The sequence below is a fragment of the Zalophus californianus genome, chromosome 12 (genome assembly GCF_009762305.2).
Source record: "Zalophus californianus isolate mZalCal1 chromosome 12, mZalCal1.pri.v2, whole genome shotgun sequence".
Taxonomy (NCBI): Eukaryota; Metazoa; Chordata; class Mammalia; order Carnivora; family Otariidae; genus Zalophus; species Zalophus californianus.
This window is the reverse complement of record NC_045606.1, coordinates 100,723,685-100,730,320: the sequence shown is the minus strand read 5'-3', so window position 1 is coordinate 100,730,320 and position 6,636 is coordinate 100,723,685.

The window sequence follows — 6,636 nt, the reverse complement described above, 5'->3', positions numbered from 1 at the left end:
GACCCTGAGATCACGCCCTGAGCCAAAATCAAGAGTCTGACGCTTAACCGAAAAAAAAAAAACACCTTTTTTTTTTTTAGATGAATAAAAGCATTCCAGCACATTTTTCTATTCCTTGCTTTTCCATTTGCTATCTGGGGTGCACTCCACATTGGTAGAAAGAGATGTTCCTTGTTCCTTTTCATAGCTCTATAGTACTTCACTGTGTGGCCAGACTTTGTTTACTTAATCAGTCCTTTGTTCATTGTTCTCTGTTTCCAGTTCTTTGTTGTTATTACAAAGTTGTGCTACAATAAAGAGTCTCCTGCATGCATCTTTTCAAGTATCTGCTAGTTTGTCTACGGGATAGGTTCCCAAATTTTCTGGGTCAGAGGTTACTGGTATGTAATTCTGTAAGATATTATTTGATTTCCCATAAAAGAGTACTTTTATCCTCACCTTGCTGACAGAGTATGTTGTCACACTTTTGGCTTTGTACCCAATTTGGTAGGTGAGAAATTGTTTCTCAGTGCATTTTAAATTTGTGTGTTTCTGTCACAAGTTGAATTCCTGGGGAACAGGCTCTGAGACAGAGACTAGCATGCAAGGTGTTTATTAAAGAATGATCCTTGGGTGAACACCTGTGGAAAGGACAGGACTGAAGAAGGATCGGACAGAGGGACAAGTTGAATGATTTCAAGAGAGTACCCCGCCAAGCCCGTAGGGAGCTCTGGAGCCGGGATGGGGTGACAGGTGGGGCCCCTCTTGCCTCAGCTAAGCCATCACTGGATATGGGCTGCTTGGAAAGAGGCGTGACCTTGGATGAAGCAGTTTCTTCTGCTGAGGCAAACCCACATGAGGGCTGACAGCTGAGACCCATCTTCTGAGGGCACTTGCCGTAGGTAGGGGAGTAAATCTTTCATTTCTGAAGGAAAATGGGTGGTATGTCACAGCACCTGCCTTTGTCTCTTGTCTGTCTATAAGATCTGCCTTCATGATTTTGTTAAGTTTTCTACCTACATCTGTCTATCTATCATCTATCTATCATCTATATGTTCGTTGATCTGTATTTGAGATACTAGATATTGTTGGTATTTAACAACTATGTTTCTGTATATTTCTCCTGTCATCTCCTACAGCTTCTGCTTTATGAACATTGTTGCTAAGTCATTGCATGCAGGAACAGTATTACTGTTAAATCTTCATCATGAATTGCCAACTTCGGGCTTCAAAGCATACAGTGTCCTACTTTGGCTCACTTAATGCTCTTTGGCCTGAATTCTACGTTGCTAGATATCCAGATGGCAACTCTTGATTTCTTTTTTATTTGTATTTGCCAGTTCTATCTTTTAAATACTTTTAATCTTTTTTCTACACATTTATTTTTAACATTTCTGAATCTCTTTGTGTTAGGAGTATCCCCAATATGTAGCGTGGTATGAGATTTTGCCATTCAAGCCAATCTGAGTATTTTTTCTTTTAATAGCTGAGTTAAGCCCCACTGCATTTATCAATATGATTGATATGCTTGGCCTCTGTCTGGTCACATTGGTTTATTACATGTTGGTCTCCATGGGATCTATTTTGTGTGTTCTCTTTTGGTATTTAGGAAGTTTTGAATTATTGTTCTCATGGGTACATTGATTCGATACTGTTACATGATACTGTTAGTGCCCTGGTTTTGCCTTTTTTCCTATGAGTTCCTTACTAGGAGCTGTATTAAAATGAGCTAAGGGGCGCCTGGGTGGCTCAGTCGTTAAGTGTCTGCTTTCGGTTCAGGTCATGATCTCGGGGTCCTGGGATCGAGCCCTTCATCGGGCTCCCTGCTCCGTGGGAAGCCTGCTTCTCCCTCTCCCACTCTTCCTGCCTCTGTTCCCTCTCTCGCTGTCTCTCTCTCTGTCAAATAAATAAATAAAATCTTTAAAAAAATGAGCTAATAACTTCTTCTTGCTCCCCCACCCCTCACCTGGTATGTAACCCGAAGTAACACACTTTTCCTTCCTGCTTCTACCTGTGAGGCCATTGGCAAGCTCATTCTGCTTTGTATGTCATCTTCCCTGCCCCCTCCCTCCTCCCATTTCTGATAGTTGTATTACACCTGTAGCGTCCGGACCCAGGCATGGCCTTCTCTATGGCCTCCCTTACAAGTGTCTCTTACTCTTGGCAGCTAGCTTGCTGCCCGCCCATATGGTGCTGTCTTTCCAGTCATTTTGTTGTTCGAACCTCATTCTCTAGTGGATTCTTTAGGAAGAATAGTCCCCGAGCTCTTGAGTGTCTATAGCGGTCTGTCTGTCTATGGTCTTCGTCCTTTAAGGTTGGCTCGCTCACGTGTTCTTTCCTTGAGTATCTTAAATATTTCACTCCACTGTGTTTTGGCCTACAGTGTGGCTGTTGAGAAGTCTACATGCAACCTGATACTCTTTCTTTTCTCAGCAACTTGGACTCTCTAGCCAAGGTACAGAGTGGGTTTCTTTCCAAAGCCCGACAGCTCCACGAGACCAGTCTCAGCATGCACGGTGCCCGTTTAGGAAAAGATGTTCCACACTTTCCCTTGGAGTAGTATTCTGTTTTATAGCTTAGGTTTTCCTCTCGGTAATTGCTGTTTTACAAGTGTTTGATCCTTGCCTGGCTCCTGCTACTTTCTCTGGAATTTTTTTTTCATTTCTCATTCATTCCTTTGGAAGGAAACATTTGCCTTTTTCATCTTCTGTTTCACCGGAGCCAGCATCTACCATGTGTGTTTGTATCTGTGATTCCCCTGGTGTGGACTCATTTCTAAGACGGTTTCTGCCCACCCCACCCCCCGTCTTTTCATGCTGCCCTTCAGTCTGTGCTTCTTTCAGAGCTGCCGTCATTTTATTTGTTTCTGCTCATCTCGAAATATTAAATGACTGGTTTTCCTCTGTGTTCTGGCCACGTCCTCCTGGGCCGCCTCCCTGGGCTGTGAGACCCGTTACTGTGTTCTTTTCTCTTTTCTCTTTTCTCTCAGACCAACTCGGCATGATATTTGAATGAGATTCCTTTCGGCTGCTCATGTTAAGTAAAATGAATTTTCTGTACTTGGAGAGGAGAAGGTTGGGCCGAGATCACTTTTTGGAATGTCATGACTCTAGAGCTCTCACTTCTGTTCTTTTCATAAAATTTAGAAGACACGGCCTCCCGCTTCCTGACACCTGTCTTCTCTGACCCCTCGCCCACTGTGCAGGGGCTTCTCTTTTCTTGACTCCCCCCGCCCCCAACCTGGGCCTCTCAAATGCACCTCTTCTCTGAGCAGCTTCTCCTTGGTGCTGGGTTTGGATTTGGGATGGAGTTCTGCTGTGTTGGTCTGAGAGTTCCCAGGGCTGGGATGCTCAGGCCCAGCTTGACCACACGGAGGCCCATGTTCTTACCCAGGACGGGCGGCCTTCAAGCCCCTCCCTGGTTTGGCTGCCATTTTGTGGTTCTCAGGCCCATCAGAGAGAAGGCCAGCTGCCTTTCCTTATCTTCGTCCTGAACACTGGCTTCTAGGAGGCTACTCCTGTGTTTGTGAGCAGTTTGCTCATAAACATCCGTTCTTTGGGTTTAGGGGGATCCACTGTCCCGAGTCTGTTGTGGATTTGGTTCATGGGCTTTGGGTTTTGTTTTCTACTTCTGGTCTCTTTTTATGTGGAGATTTGGGGGTGTTAAAAACCACCACCACCATTAATATTCATTAATTATTCATTAATATTTATCTACTTTTTATTACTTGAAATTATTAAGAAATCTGAAGTGTAAGTATGTACCTGGTGGGATTAACAAAACACTAATCAATCACTGTATCCTATGTGTTGGAAATGTCCCATTCAGGGCAATGTGTCCAAGGGACCACCTACTGAGCCAACGTAAGAAAGATTTACGGTCGTATTACACTTCCTGGGGCTGTTGTAATAAAGTACCACAAACTGCGTGGCTTAAAACAGCACAGATTAATTTTTCCCACTGTTCTGGAGGCCAGAAGTCCCTCTAGAGGGACTTGGCAGGCCACATTCCCTCCGGAGGCTCCAGGGAAGAAGAGCTCTTCTTCTCCCAGGTCTGGTGGCTGCCAGCCTTGGGCTGGTGGCAGCATCGCTCCAATCCCTGCCTCTGTGTCCACCTGTCATTCGCCCCGTGTGTCTTTTCTCTTTTTATGAGGACACCAGTGTCCACCTACTCCAATACCATCTTGTCCTAACTCAATGACATCTGCAAAGACCCTCTTCCAAAAAAGGCCATGTTCACAGGTACGGGTGGATATAGATTTAGGGGGGCACTATTCAATCCAAGACAAGGGTATTAGGCCAAGTGAAGGTATCCCAGGAGGATTTCCTAGATAAAGAGGAACAAAAATGTCTTCAGAAAAGGAGTCAGAAGTGTGAAGGCCAGCTCTTCCCATCTGTGGCATCAAGCAGAAGGTGTGTGGTCTGTTGCTCAGCTATGGCCATCGTGACTGGTGGCGAGCACTTTCCAGTCAGCTCGGGGCTCCCCCTGAGGTCCCACTGTGCCCTTGGATGTCTCCTCTGGGCTAATCCCCACGTGGACCTGGCCCCAGGCTGTGGGCTAAGTTTGGTTCAGAGAGACCCTAATGCTCTGCCATCTCTTTAGGAGGTCTGCAAGCCTGAAAAGCCATCAAAGCAAAGCCCTCTATCTCTGGACTCAGTGGTGGGGCGTAGGAAAGAAGGGCAGTGCTATGTTCCCTATTCTGACCATTGAATCCCTACAAATGAGCTTCTTTTTTAAAAGCCTGAAACCCTCACACAGGCAGAGAAGGAAACAAGGAGTCAGAATAGGTGCCAAGAGCTATACATTTTCTCTGTCTGTTTGGGGCCATTATTCCATTGCCTACAGGCATTCACTTGGCAGCTCAGAGTGAATCAGTCGCATTCCCCGGTCCGGGTGGATGCATTGGTTCTTTAATTAATTGGATGTACACAGTTCAGGGTCCTACTTCTTGCATGGGGCATGTGCCAAAATTCTCAGCAGTCTAGAAATATCACAAGGAATTTTCTGACTTACAAGGAGAATGGTTGCAGTCACACTTCCCTTGTTTGCTCTTGAAGTCCACCCCTCACCAATCTCTTACACCAGCGACAGTGTCTCCACTCTGTTCTGGATGGACAGTTTTGTCTGAAGAGCATTTGCAGCTGCTTCACAATGAACATGAGAGAGATTTCTTATCTAGCTTACATGGTTTTATGCTTGATTAATGTGCCCTTTGCCTGTATGTATCATTTTTAAAGGGTTGGAGAATCTTTTCCAGGAACTTTAATTCTGTTGGAAACCACACGTGGAAGTTGTGATATTGGAGACCCGAGGTAGCCTGATACGGTAGAGCTAGCTGTTTATTCCCCAGACGTCCCTGTTCCCCGGTCCACCCCACACTGTCCTTCACCGTTCTCAACATCTTCGGTTCATTGTCCACTAGCATCACGCTGACTTCCCATCAATCTCACTACAAGTTAGGCTCTCAGGTCCACACCAGCAACCGGCCGCCTCCCAACCTCATACCAATGTCCCCAGCAATCCAAGGCCAGGTGACTTATTGATTTCCTTGTACTGTTAGATGGAGCATCTTCTTGGGATGTGAATGACGGTTTGGGCATTTCCATCTGTCACACATGGGTATTTCCATTTCTGTGTATCTTCGTGCATCCTTCATTTTCCTTCTGGGATGTGGTCCTCCCCTCCTTGATTTCTCCTCTTCCTCTGGTAACTATATCTGTCTAGTCAACTTCCCTTCTCTTCCTTTCTCTAGTAGAGGGATCAGGCAGACGTAAGTTGCAGACAACAGAAACAAGTAGCTATTTCAATCAGAAGGGGATTCAAGGCAGAGAATTATGTGCTTATAAAGTTGCTGTCAAGATGGGAGATTAGGCTTGAGGACAAGTTTGCAGGCACAGCCCCCAGTGCAAAAATGTTGGAGAAACCCTACAGTGGAGAAACCCAGAAGACACCACTCAGGGTTAAGATTGCAGTGCTAAGTCATGGTCCTCATGTGTCTGATATGAGGGCACTTTCATATCATATCACCAGATACGAGAAGGGCACTTTATCTCCGTGGTATTCTTTCCCCAAACACAGATCCCCTGTCTAATCATTAGATGACATTTGACAAACCCAAATTGAGGGACATTCGACAAAATACTCGATTGGTACTCTTCAAAAGTGTCAAGATCATGAAAAGGAAGGAATGACCGAGAAACTCTCACAACCTGGAGAAGACTAAGGAAGCATGAGAATTAAGTGAAATGTGGTGTCCTCAGTGGGATTCTAGAACTGAAAAAGGGCACTAATGGAAAAACTGGTGAAATCTGAATACAGCCTATAGTTTAATTCATAGTATTGTAACAATACTAATTTTGTAATTTTGACAGATATACCATAGTAATTTAAGATGTTAAGAGTGGGGAAAGCTGGCTAAAGAGTATTTGGAACTTTCTGAATTATCTTTGCAACTTTTCTGTCAATCTAAAAGTAGTCCAAAATAAAAAGTTTACTAAAAAGTCTATCTTTAAGAGAGCAAAAAGCCAAGCCACAGAATGGAGGAAGATATTTGCAATATGTATAAACTACAAAAGCCTCACATTTGGAGTATACAAAGAATCCTTACAAATCAATAAGAAAAAAGCAGACAAACCAATAAAAAATGGCTGAAAGAAT